The following is a 13,847-nucleotide window of genomic DNA, read 5'->3' as shown; positions in this document are numbered from 1 at the left end:
GCACAAATTGTATGTTCTTTGCCGTGTCTTCTCCCTTTATCTCAGTCCTTCGTAACATACTCTAAGCAAAATGCAACACCTTCTCCCTTAGGCGGGTCAAAGACTACATAACATTTGTACAAATGCGCTGAAATTCGATTACATTTTGTCGCTATGAACACTATTAGCATCGCACACGTTACTGCTTGTATGCTTGTCCACACGGTTGGAGTAAAATAGGTCGGGATCGAAATATTTTGTACAAACCATCCTCCCAGCAGGGGTGGTGATGATTTTTTTGTTGCTGTTGCTGTTTTCGCCAACAACCGTTTGTGTTCGCGTGAAATATGTTTGTACCGTGTGTGGGCGAGCATAGAATCAAACAATCGTCGTGTAATCATCGAATTTGTACAGGCTATTTGTGTAGTCTATGGCCCGCTTTATTTATTGATGTGCGAATTTTTTTTTTTCTTCAAGAGCTTTGATGCTCAACCGCATGAGCAACAGCATTTCAATTTCAATCTCTGACTGCAGCGCCTCCGAGCTGGACCAACAAGCATTCGGTCGGTTGAACGTCAGGAGGACCGAATGTGGAAGTGGAAATTGGATGAACATCGCTAGACCAATCCTTTGCTCTCCCGAGGCCACGGGAAGGGGTTGCTCAACGAACTTGAAGTTTGTATGGGATTTCGAGACATTTTGTTCAGGAGGAACATGTAAAATCAGTTTTTCATCAATAATGGTGGTCCCCTTCGGCCGATTCTTTTTTTTAAATACGGTTTTTCTTAAAGCTCAAATTATGACAAATATTTAATCTCCAGACCGTATTTTGATTAGAGCTAAGATAAAAAAGTGATTGAGCTTCATAAAATGGGCTACCATTCATCACTGTTAATGAGGCGTCGAAATGTTCGACCGGATCACTCAATTTGAAATGCATGTCATTTAGTCAAAGCAGGATCGATTTCAACCATTTTTGTTGCGTTAGATTTTTCAAAATTTGGGTTGGATAGTATTCCATGATAGTTTGGAGAGTAGTTCAAGTAAAACTGTAGGAGAGAGATTACTTGTTCTTCGATTCCCTTTTTCATGATATTTTTTAGGAAAAATTACGCTCTGAAATACAACTTTTTCGCCTAAAAATTTAAAACAGTTTTGTGGAAGTAGGCGATGCCTGATCGACACCGCACGCGTTTTTTTCGCTCTTATAATAATTACAATAATTTTCGTTTTTAAATCCAGTGAATCTACATAAATAAATTGAAATTTAGTGGTACCAATGTGTGACCGGAAGCTCACAGCAGGGATGGCCACCGAGATAAGTGCTCCAAGTTTAAGGACATAGTCTTTCGGAAAGGTTTATTTGCCTCATAGAGTCGAAAGCACCTTGCTTGTTTGCAGTGTTGTTGTTCGTGTCGGTACTTGGATTTCGTTTTTCATCCAATGGGCCTGAAGTGATTGTTTAAAAAAAAACAAGTTATTGATGTATAAATTTGGTCTTGTTGAAACCCACGAGTTTAATGCTAAGTTTAACTGTAAAATTACGCTCGGAGTGCCGTATCCTTCTGTTACAAAAAGTGGTCAATTTTATGGTTCTGGGATTTGGGATAGAAAGATTATGTTGTCTTAGTGCAAGTGATAGAGAAGTGACCTTATCCTGTGGAGTTGTTGTGAAAAAACTCAAACAGCCAAACTAATTTTACAACAAGCTTATACAAATTGCCTTATGAATATTTTGTCCCCAGAGCTAAGGGGGGAAATTGGAGTGCTTCGATTGGAAAATGTTAGAAGATTCAACACTCTTGACGAGGAACTTTGGTGAGATTGTTTCATGTTTCATTCAATATATCATTCATCAATCCTATTTGCCATGTAGGATTCCCTCAATTGCATCCTTCCCATTCCTATCTGAAACAGCTTTATGGGTCGTATGAGTTCTCTGCACCTAAAGAGTTATTTTACTATTTCAGATTTTCCCTACCATGATTACATTGACTTGTCGCGGTGTGCATTATGGTACCACACCAATCTTCAAAATCAACATTTGAAATGAGAATTGAAGCCAGATTCTCATTTTGGCATCTTCTGCTTTCTTTCATTATTAGTTGTATACCATGTGTATCAGCCAATGCAAGATGTGTGTAGTCACCCTTTTCTATGCTATGCTATGCTAAAAATTTAAAGCAGTTTTGTTCTATGATTTTCAATACTTTTCATTCGTAGAAAAACTGTATAGTTGAGGAATTTGTTTTGAAAATTATTAGGTAGGATGGGTGTTCCTAAGACGGCATGTGTGCCTTATGTTAATAATCCGTTTGGTTTTGACTGTTTGTGACGTCATTTTTCACTTATCACAATTTTAGAAATGGAAGATTACAGCTGACCGATTTTTTTGAAATTTTTCGTCGGATTGTTTTCTATTATGATTTTAGTCATTAGTATGTTAGAACCATGTTTTTTTTCGTGTAAAAACTGAAAAAAGCTTATGTCCACAATAAGGAACACCTGTGGGAACACTATTTTCAATGTGTTCCTAATTATGGACATAATGTACACCGGAATAAGTGTGGACGGTTTTTCGTATAGTTCAACGTTGAAAAATCATTAAAAACTCGGCAGTAAATGGTGTCCATGATGAAATTGCCATACACAAAATTGATTCTCAAAACTCGAGTTTTCATCCGATTGCCATCAAATTTTCAGGGATTAAAAAATGACTATTAAACTTCATTTTACCATTTTACTTGTATTTTTTTTACAGTCCATACTCAAATGCCCACTCCTTGGCCTTACCCCGGCCATAAGATTCTGCACAACCTGTGAATCAACAGATTTTTGCATGTCATAATCGCCCTGTACATCTCGATGGGGCGGAGCTCCGGAGTGTTAGGTGGGTTGAACATTTTCGGCACGAAATTGACCTTATTGTCCGCATACCACTTCAGCACATCCTTGGAGTAGTGGCATGAGGCCAAATCCGCCTAGAAGATTGTTAGGACGTTGTGGGAATTCAGGAGAGGAAGCAGCCGCTTCTGGAGGCACTCTTTCATGTACAGTACACCTGTCCGTTCTTCGTGTCCTGGGTCACGAAAGGTGCTCCCCGATTCCCGCACGAGAGATGGTTTGCCGAACCAGGAATTTCTTCGCAAATTTGGACATCTTCTGAGTGCGGACATGCTCCGGAACGCTGAACTTATCCTTAGCCGTGAAAAACAGGTTGCCGGGGATCTGTTTGAAGTCGGCCTTCACATATGTTTCGTCGTCCATGATGCAGCATTCAACTTTCGTCAGCATGTTGAAGTACAACTTCCTGACGCGGGTTTTGGCGGATTTGTTCTGCTTCTCGTCGCGATAAGAGGCCTTTTGTACATTGAACGTTCGAAGCCCAGCCTTAGTTTTGGCCTCCGCGCAACTACGCGGTTGTGGCTTTTGGTGTTGTACAGAATACTTTTTCCTTCACTTCTGGGCTTCCGATCGGTGATCAATCGTTCCTTGAACCACTTAATCACTCGCGACACCGTGGAATTCACGATTACCAACGTTTTAGCGATGGAATAATGCGAGAGACAGTCTTCACGAAAACTTGTACCAAGTTCAACTTGGGTGCAAAATTCTAGGTGCAAGTTCATCTTTAACTTGCATGACATCCTAAACATAGGTTTATTTAAAACAGCAACCCAAGCGTTTATTTTGTACCTGAGTGTTCGCACCGAAGTTTTGCACCCAAGTTCGAACATAACATAGGTAGGTATTTGTTTATAAATTTTAACTCGTACACAAAACCGATAAAGATTATTAGATATTCCAGTTCCCTCTCCGAGCCCCGGCGTGTTAACTTTCGGAGTGTTTATACATTCGCAGTTGTCCACAGCAATTGCATTGATCTCAAAAGTGGAACACGGAAATGTTTAAACAATAATCGGTCCTCCGAAAGGAACTTCCTGCATCAGAATGTCTATTCTGGTTAAATTCGGCTTTAGCGGTCAGCGGCCCAAAATACAGAAATGGACAGTGACGCAATAGCGGGACAAACATCGACAAAAGTTGACCTAACAATTTATCATGCCACAAGTCGTTGAAGTTCCGAATCGATCTATGACAAATGATGCCACTGTCTTTCAATTTATTTTTTTTTATCTGGTACGTTTTTATGTTATTGAATCTTTAAATCCTAATTGGACAAAATTTAATCCAGATGTTATAAAAGTGTATTCAAATCAAGTACTCGTTCCTTGCATTTCGAAGTGTGAATAAATTGCTAATGAAAAATAAAAGTTTTCGGCTTTATTTTATTTATTCATTTTATTATACTCAGATAAAGGTACTTTGAAAAATGATTTCCAACCGGGAATTCTTTTTAAAAAAATCCGTAGCAAAAATTTATAAACGAAGCGATACTCGTCGGCCCGATGCGACAGAACCAGTCGGTGTTAGTAGGTTAGGCATCTGCTTGCAGATCCAGACTTGTGAATCCAGACGTCCTGCGTTCTGGATCATTGCTTTGCAAGAATGTCTACACGATCGCTCCTCATGCCAGAATATCCATCATAAACTTCTTAGGGCCGCTGGACATTTGAGGATGGGTACTTAGCTGATTGGTCACTAATTTGTAGAACGAAAATGGAATAGCTTACGGCTGAAAGAGGTTTCTGTTAGTTGAACAGTTCAATTAATTTATTTGACCTAACAAATTACCGTTCATCCAGTCTTCAGGACTCAGTGCAGCGGCTGATTTGACATGAGTGCAAGAAGGTTCAGGAATAGCATGTACTGTCGTTAATCTTTCAACTATAAACCGGCCACAAACAAAAATCCTACAAAGGAAAATTGAAATGGCATTAGACTTAATACACCACAAACACTGATCATAACTTACCTCTAAATTCTCCAGCTTAAGGTCATCACTTCCGTTTAGATTTGTTGCCCCGAAAATCAGAAGCAGTATAGTAAGTAACAGAAACCGAAATAAAAGTAAAAAACTACCGTAGCTGACTGCTGTGATTGATTTTAAAACATTTCAAACATGAAAGCGCACCCAAGTTTAAACTTGAACTCTGCGCTTGAGTTCGAGTATGTTCACATCAAAGCATGTTCAACACGCACTTTACCAGTAGGGTATAGGCAAAGATACCGTCACTTCAAGATAAAGAAGTGGGCTTTGCCGCGAACATATATTCTTCTATATGGATATTCGATGTTCGCAACGCCATCTAAAGAGTTGGGGCAACAAAACTCACCCATGTTACTAAGGATACCAAAGTGTGTCTTGGGAAAACAAATCGCATTCAAAGTTATTATGGTTGGCAGTCAGTACAATAGCGACATCTACATGCTTTACAAGCTGAAGAATATTTTTGATTATTTCGTTGAGTTAATTGAAAATCTGTTAATCAATTAAATTGAAATAAGATTGTATGGATTAAAAACTATCATTAAACTTTATCGAAACTATCGTGGTTTGTAGAAGGTGAAAAGTATTTAATATGCAGAATCAAACAAAACAAACATTTTTTAATTTTTGTCAAAATTTACAAATTATTTATTCAAATAATGTTAAAACTAATTAACCTAATAAATAAACAATACTTAAATATACTTATAAATATACATCCAATTTTAGTTCTTTTTTTAAGGAGCAGTCTGCATTGAATTAACAAAAAAGAGTAATAAATTAAAAAAGAAATGTTGTCCCTTAACTCCCTCCTACCCGTTGATTAAAGTTTTTCCTGTTATTCTAGTAGCAATTAGAAAGCCTAAATTTGTTTTTGCGTTGCTTTAAACAGAACATTAATAATTTACCTTAGTGGGCCTTCTGGGGCTCTCAAAATTCAAACTTCAAACTTTGTAAAAAACATTGATATCAGGGAAAACCATTCAGGTACAAACTGTGTATCGTTCCAAGTAAGTGGTTTTCAAGGAAATAAGGATACATTCAAAACGTTAAAATTTTCGAAAATATCTTACCATGGTAGCTTTCGACTTCGCGAGGAATATCACTAGCATCCTGTAAAAATGGTGGAAAATCTTTGGTTTCGAATACGTTTTCAAAAATCTTCGGGCCATTAAGTGTTGGTTTCGCATTTTGAATAAGGCTAAAAATCATAAAATGATTGTCCGGTTGTTTCTTCGTACAAAAAAACTACCTACCCTTGGGAATGGTTGGATCTATTAAAAAAATCATCCTCTGAGAAATGATTCTCGCAGATTAAGTGGTGAGGCTTCATGTCTGGATTGCCGCTAAACTTTTTCCAGCACTCAAATGATCTGAAATGTTCGAGATCATTCAATGTAACCGAATCTTATCAATTTTGATAATAGAACACTTATCTGCCTTTACCAGATGCACGAAAGAATGTTTTCTTTGCTATTCCGGATTTGGAAGCAAAACATACAACAACTGCACAGTTTTTGCGACCCATTTTGGTTGAATGACTTCTTGAAATTTATGCTACCAAAACGAATTCAAACAACGGCTACTTTGATTTTTTTTAACCTTTTTTGAAGTTTACGTTATCAAAGACTCGAACTATTAGGTAGTAAAGAGGGTGTACAAGCTATTTTCGCCGCCTGTTATGATACCCCCACTCAGAAGGGAGCAGCACTGAGCGTATAGAAAGGATTTTCGATAAGTTACATGGGTGTGGTATAGGTGTGTTTAAAACTTTTATACACATCGCCATGGGTTGCTCCGTGAAGACTGGCGAGAGATCCTTGTTCTCGTGATTAATGCGCAAATTTTTTTCTCGCACGAGCTGTTCATTCGACTCCATTTCCGCGAGTTTTGATCACAGGACTTTAAAACTGTAAACAATGCACTATGAACTAAATCCACCCAAATTTTCATTACATTCTACCCAACGGTTAAAAAGTTAGAACAGTTTCAAGTGTAGCAATTTCATCGTGGTGTTAGGTGTTAGGTGTTGGTGTTTGTTTTAAAAAAAAGCAGGAGGGCTTTCAAATTTGAACCCCGAAATTTATTATGAAGTTTAGACTGGAGATGACTACAATGGGTTACATTAGTTCACGTGAATCAAAATTCAAGTCTACTGGAAAGAATTGAGTCTGGATTATTGAAATATCATGACTAAATTTGGAACCTAAACAAGTTTTAAGTTTTGAACGTGATGCCGGAAGATAATCATGCTCAGAAATCTAAAACTGACTTTAAGTTTGTAAAGAACTGTAACTGAATCCATAATTGGAAGCTAAAAAGTGTATGATGTCTTATAATTAGCAGTTCAAACGAAGATTTAATATGTTATTTGATTGGAAGTCTGATTGAAAGGAAATAAACATATGAGGTTTTAAAAAACTATTTAAAAAAAATCTTATCGGGCATTTGTAATTTCAAAATGCAATCAGAAATAATTGTGTGAAGATTATTCTAAAGCCTAGGTTTAAGCTTGCATTTGGAATATAAAGGGATGGAACGATTAATTTATATTAAAACCAATGAAAGTTGGTTATCTATTGCGGAATAGAAAGCACTAGTTTGCTGTGAATATTCTCATTCCATGGCGACCGTAAAAAATTGGTCTTACTTCGGTAACATGGTTAGACGAGTTGATCGAGTTTCATACGTGATTTGTAGTTAGTTGAAAATGAATCAAACAATCCACCAACAATGTTGATGACTGATGTTCACAAATGATGATTTGAGCTCAAGCTGCTCAAGCTAAGCTTCGAAGGAAATTCGCATGACGCTTCCGAATAAATCACTTTTACTCGTCGTAAATCAAACTCCTCTGAGCAGAGGAGGTCAGAGCGAAACCCCAAATTGAAACCGTGAGGTTTCACGAGAAAACAAAACAAATCCCACACACAACAAAGTCCTGCTGCTTCCCAATTCATCATTCGTGGATTTGTTTACGACACAAAAGTTGAAGAGTCAAAATTTGAATATGGAAAAAATAACAAACGCTTGAGCGTCGTTTGCTTTTTTTTCATGTGAACAGAAGCTCTTTTTGATACTTTTTAAATGTTTTTATTCCTGACTTCTCACAATGGGCGGGCTTAGGTTTTAGTTTTGCGAAACAAATTCGGTGGCAAAATTGAACCAAACTGGGACCGGGACAGATGTTTGTGTTGTTAATAGGGGGAAACAAAATTTTGGTCATGCCATGGAAGTTTTGGCGTTTCGCGAAGCTCTGAAAAGGTGTGTACCCTGATGATTGATTATCCTTCCGAAAGTTGTTGAAATGATCGTTCCCAGCATTCGTTTTTGGAGGATAAATGCTTCGAAGAAAGCAAAAAAGTGTCAGTACACACGTTTTTTTTTTTATTTAATCTAACATTAAAAAATTAGCATAAAAACCAGGTGTGCCCTTAAGTTTTGAATGAAGTTTTAGATTGGGGGTCACCTGTTAAAGACTGACCAAAAACCGGTTTGAAACTTTTTTTTTCTTAAAACACCTACATCCGTTTATGCAAAATTACTTACTTACTTTCTTGACGTTTCAGGTTTCTTCGAAGTCGAACTCGAGTCGGCAAATCCTCTTTTGATCCAGCCATGCTAATTAACAAGTGTTTTGAACATGCATGTTTTCGTACTAACCTGAAAGTAGATCAGAAAGAGGTATAAAAACGATGAAACAAAACAGATAAAACAAGAGAAAACAACAACATCAAAGTCAATACTAATAACATCAAAGCCGACAACAAATCACTCAATCGATCACCTAAAGCATGAGGACGAGGGAGGGCAAAAAAAACTTAAAAGTTCAAATAACAACTCTCATTTCCTGTCCAGCTGCTCGCTGCCGCCTGCCAAAACTGATTATAATAAATATCATAACTATACGGCTGAATGAATCGCATTTTTTGCTTGATGCATAACGACTTTCAATCGTGTTTTTACTTTTCCCGATCCAACTAACTAAAGTAGGGGTGGAGCAGAACTATTTAAGCGGGGAAGGGGAGATGTGGAGGCTTTTGGCGGCCGGTCTGAAGAAAAAAGTACCGCCAATCAACGACGACGGAGAAAAAAGGACGCCGGGGGACTCCAACTTCGAAACGGAGAAAGGTCATCCATCGATTAGATTGATCCTCCCCTCTTTTGTCAACTCTAATATTATCGTTCCATTTTATTTTTTTCCCTTTTTGCTTCGCCCGTCAGTCAGATATTCAGTCAGCCAGTCAGTCAGTCAGTCAATCATAGTCCTGGTCACGAATGGGCTTTTAGATCAGTTTTGAGAGGGTTGAAAGTGTCTCAAGTTTTTCGCCGAATTGGCTTATGCGTCACTTTTGCTTTACTCGCTCATAACTGAGTGAAATGACCAGAAATATGCAAAATCATCGCTCGGGATGAGCATAAAAAGGAACGAATCTTCATCCGAGGTGAATGAAATCAAGAGAAAAATATTTCAATGCCCACGATCACTTAAATTGGACAAACCGTGAAAAATTAACTTGAAGAAAATGTCATGTCCGACAAGCAATTTGACTTTTAATTAAAGGCGTGGGAAAATTTAAACCGTGACTTCATTTTGAATAACAAGCTAAGTAAAAATTATGTTGGTAGTTTCTCTTATAAACTTTCTAAATATCACAAATTGTTAAAACTTTTAACACTCTCATAACTCTCCTAACTTTCCAAAATCTCTTAAGACTTTAGACTCTTACAACTCTCAAAACACTTCTAAATCTTAAAACTGTCCAAACCCTCCAAACTCTCAATACTTTCATAAGTTTCCAAATTTATGAAAATTCTCAAAATTCTTTGAAAACTCCAAACTCTGAAAACTCTCAAAACTATCGAATTTCCCAAATTCTTCAACTTTCAAAACTTTCAAAAGCTTAAAATTCTCCAAACATAACTTTCTTTTTCTCAATAATTTTCAAACTCAAAATTAGGAGAATTTTCATATTTTGAAAAATTGAGTTTCAAAATATGAAAATTCTCCTAATTTTTTGAACTTTGAAAACTCTAAAAACTCTCAAGACACTTTCAAATTTTATAACTCTCCAAAATTTCTAGATTTTCCAAACTCTACATTCTTTCCAAAATATCCAAATTCTCTGAATCCAAAGTCTTCAAACTCTGTTAAACTTCCAAACTTCCAAAATTTTCATAATTCCAAAGCATTTCAAACTATCAAAATTTAGAACTATCAAACTATTTAAACGAATGTAACTTAAAGAACTTATACAAGATTACTCTGAGAACTCTAAAAAACTTTGCAAGTTCTCCAAACTATCCCAATTCCCACAAAATCTCAAAATTTACCATAATCAACTAACTCTGAAAATCCTACAAATTATCCACATTCTTTAAACTCACTAAAAATTCAAACTATACATTTTTTTTTTAAATCGAAAAATCCGAACTTCGGGCTCACCAGACTTGTCAAACTTTAAAATCTTTCCATTTTTTTATTTCCTATTTTGGACACTGGTTTTCAAGTAAAAATTTTTAATTTCAAGATATTTTTTTGAATTTTTTGATAAGTTGAATATTATTTGAACATTTTTCGTTTTCTTTTTTTTTTATTTAACGATTTTGTGATTTCACAATATTACGGTTTTTAATTTTTTTATGTTTAATTATTTGGTTTTTTTTTCAATGACCTTTTTTTTTGATTTTTGGTTTTTTGACTTTTTGATTTTTTGATTTCTGGCTTTTTCGATTTTGTGATGATAAATTTTTTTTGTAAATTTTTGAATTATTTTTTTTTTTTTATTTTAATTAAAATACTCTGATTTTAAATATTTTGATTTTAGATTAATGATTTTGTATTATTGCAATTTTATTTTTCGTTTTCTAAATATAATGAGTGTGTGTATTTTTTTTATTTATCAATTGTGGATATTTGATTTCCAGGTTTAACGTATCCTCGTTTTGCAAAAGGAGCGGGTTACAGTATGTGCTTGTCTCCCGTTTCGAATAATGAACGTTCCTCAATCTATGTCAAGGGAATTTGGCATGGTTGAGGGAATTAAACTATTTGATTACTTTTTGTAAAATAAGGACGCACTCTTTTTTCGGAAGCCTTGGCGGCGGGATTATAATTTGCATGCTATCTTGGTTAGTCAACAACATGGTTATAGCTTCTCGAGACTTTTTCCCCTTTTATCCTGGATACCGTAAGTGCCTCTGCTTACGATTCTACTCCCTTGAAAGTCTCATTGGGCGGCTATAGCTGTATTGCGTGGTAAACAAGATAGACGCGTGGGTTATTTTCTTGGCCATAACCGCGGCGCTGCCGCAAACCCAAGGTGGATAACTACATACATACACATACATTTGATTTCCAGGTTTAACGACTTTTTGAATTTTACAATTTTTTGATGTTTTGTTTTTTTTTTTTGAATTTTTTCAATCATTGATATGATTATTTTTGGATGTCTGAATTTTTGAAATTTTTGATAAAATTTTTAAATTTCTTGATTTGTTTTTTTTCGAATTTTAAGTAGTCCGTTTTTCCCATTTCTCTTTCTTTATTATTTTCTATTTCTGTGTTTCGAATATTCAATTTTTTGATTTTGTTTTTTAGTTTTTTGAATTTTGATATTTGATTTGTAATTTTTTTTAATGTTTTGGTACTTTGATTTTGAGAGATTTTGATTTTCCAATTTTTAAACTTTGATTTTGTTATTTTGAAATTATTGATTTTTTTATGTTTTGTTTCTTTAAATTTTTCTATTTCCGTAATATCAATTTTTTAAAATTTGGATTTTGAAAAAAAAATTTTATTGAAAGATATAATAAATTCATAATTTTTTTTAATGTTTCTATGTTTTGATTTTTCAAATATCGATTTTTCAAACTCAAGATTTTACGATTTTTTTTTTTTGTTTTTTATTTTGTTTTGCTATTTTTTTTTATTTAGAAGAAATTTGATTTTTGAGTTTTTTTAATTTGATTTTCCATATCTATCTTTGGATCTTTCGTTGATTTTTTTTTTAATTATATATATTTTTAATTTTCTTTTTTTTTGTTTTTATAATTTTCGATTTTGTATCTCTATGTTTTGATTATTCATTTAAAGATTTTTTTTCCCAATCATTAATTTTTTTTTCTTAATTTTTTGTATTTTCGATTTCATAATTTTTCATAATCTTACAATAGTATTTTTTTTATTTATCGATTTTTTAATATACTAAAAAACAATTATAAATGATTTTTTTTATTCTCAAATTGTTAAATGTCTAGATTTTGGAATTGAATATCTGCATTTTGTTTTTTCTTTTTTTTTAATTTTTTGATAATTTGATTTTTTCGATTCCACTAATTTCCAATCATGTAATTTATCAATTCTCTTATATTTTGATTTTTTCAATTTCTACTTTTTTAACCAATAGTCTGTGTTTTTTTAATATTTTGATTATTAATTTATTTTAATTTTTTTTTTGTTGTTTTGTGATTTTGATTTTTTTATTTTACTATGATCTTTGATAAGATTTTTTTTAGTTTAATTTTTTGATCTTTTGTTGATTTTGAGATTTTTTTTTAAATTTATAAAATTTTTGAATTTTTGATTTGATTTAAATTTTTTTGATTTTTTAGTATTTCGGTTTTTTGTTTTAGTAATTTTTTGATTTTTGAATTATTCAGTTTTTATTTTGATTTCTTAATTTTTTTATTTTTATATTTAATATTTTGATTTGATGTTGTCTAATTTTTATTTTGTTTCTTAATTTTTAATTTTTTGGTTTTTCGTTTTTGGATTTTGTAAATTTTTGTTTTGACTTTAAGATATAATAAATTTTTTGAAAATGTTTCAATTTGATTTTCATTTTGTGATTTTTTAATTTCAAGATTTTACGATTGTTTTTTCATTTTCGATTTTCGATTTTTGATGTTTTGTATTTTTTTTCTAATTTAAAAGTTCCTCCTGAACGGATTTCATATTTCTTTTGTCCAAAAACAAAAAAATCAGAATTTTCGATATTTTATTGTTGCAATTACATATTTGGCTTCAAATTTTTCTTTTTTTAATTTATTACTTTTAGATTTAGTATTTCTGTGATTTGGTTGGTTAATTTTTTGATTTTTTGTCTTTTATTTTTAATTTTTTAATTCTGGCTTTTTACCTCCATTTTTGGAATTTTTGAATTTTTGATTTTTCAGAACTTGACAATCCTTCTTTTGTTTTAACTAACCGATTATTTAATTTTTCAAAACTATAGATTTTTTTATTTTTCTTTTTTGGATTCTTTAATTGTTCAATTTCATTTTTAAATTTATGTAGATTGAATTTCTGTATTTTAATTTTCGATTTAATATCTTCTTTGAAAATTTTCTATTTTATGATTTTTTTTCTGATTTTTCAATATCAAAATTTTTCGATTTCTTTTAATTTCGATTTCTATTTAATTTAATATATCTGATATTTCAACTTTTTCAATTTCTGATTTTTCGGTAAAACTTAAAATTTTTTGATTTGTTTTTGATTACCAAATTTATTGCTTTTTTTTATTTTCTGATGTTCTGCTATTTTGTTTATCTTTATTTTACTATTATCTTTGATTTTTTTATTTTTACTATTTTTTTTTATTTTTTTATTTTTGATTCTTTGATTATTTATTTTTTCATTTTTAAATTTTGTTTTTTTTTCTAATTTAAGATTTTCTTCATTTTTTAATTTCGATTTTCCAAAATAATATTTGGATTTTTCGATGTTTTTTTTGTATTCTTAATTTTTCTTTTTATATTTAATAAATTTTACATTTTGTACATCTGTGTTTTGATTTTTTTATTTATTAATTTTTTGTTTTTTTTTTATTTTGAATTTCTTAATTTCTTGATTTTTTTATTCTAGATTTTTTAAATTATCCGACTTTTTATTATTCAAAATTTGACAATACTACTTTTTTTATCTATCGGTTTTTTAATTTTTTAAAGTTGTAAATGTAAAGATTTTATCGAT

At 32.6% G+C, this 13,847-nt stretch overlaps 1 long non-coding RNA gene across 1 annotated transcript; it reads right to left on the bottom strand.

The window, feature by feature from the left end:
• Nucleotides 1-4,289: 4,289 nt before the first annotated feature.
• On the bottom strand, nucleotides 4,290-5,349 carry LOC129754415 (uncharacterized). The gene is made up of 3 exons (XR_008739022.1): nucleotides 4,856-5,349; nucleotides 4,675-4,793; nucleotides 4,290-4,615 (listed from the first exon to the last, which is right to left on the bottom strand). It is a non-coding gene; the product is annotated as an uncharacterized LOC129754415 (long non-coding RNA).
• Nucleotides 5,350-13,847: the final 8,498 nt, after the last annotated feature.

This window comes from Uranotaenia lowii, chromosome 3, assembly GCF_029784155.1.
Source record: "Uranotaenia lowii strain MFRU-FL chromosome 3, ASM2978415v1, whole genome shotgun sequence".
NCBI lineage: Eukaryota > Metazoa > Arthropoda > Insecta > Diptera > Culicidae > Uranotaenia > Uranotaenia lowii.
The sequence above is the reverse complement of the archived record's forward strand: the minus strand, read 5'-3'. Positions and strand labels throughout refer to the sequence as shown.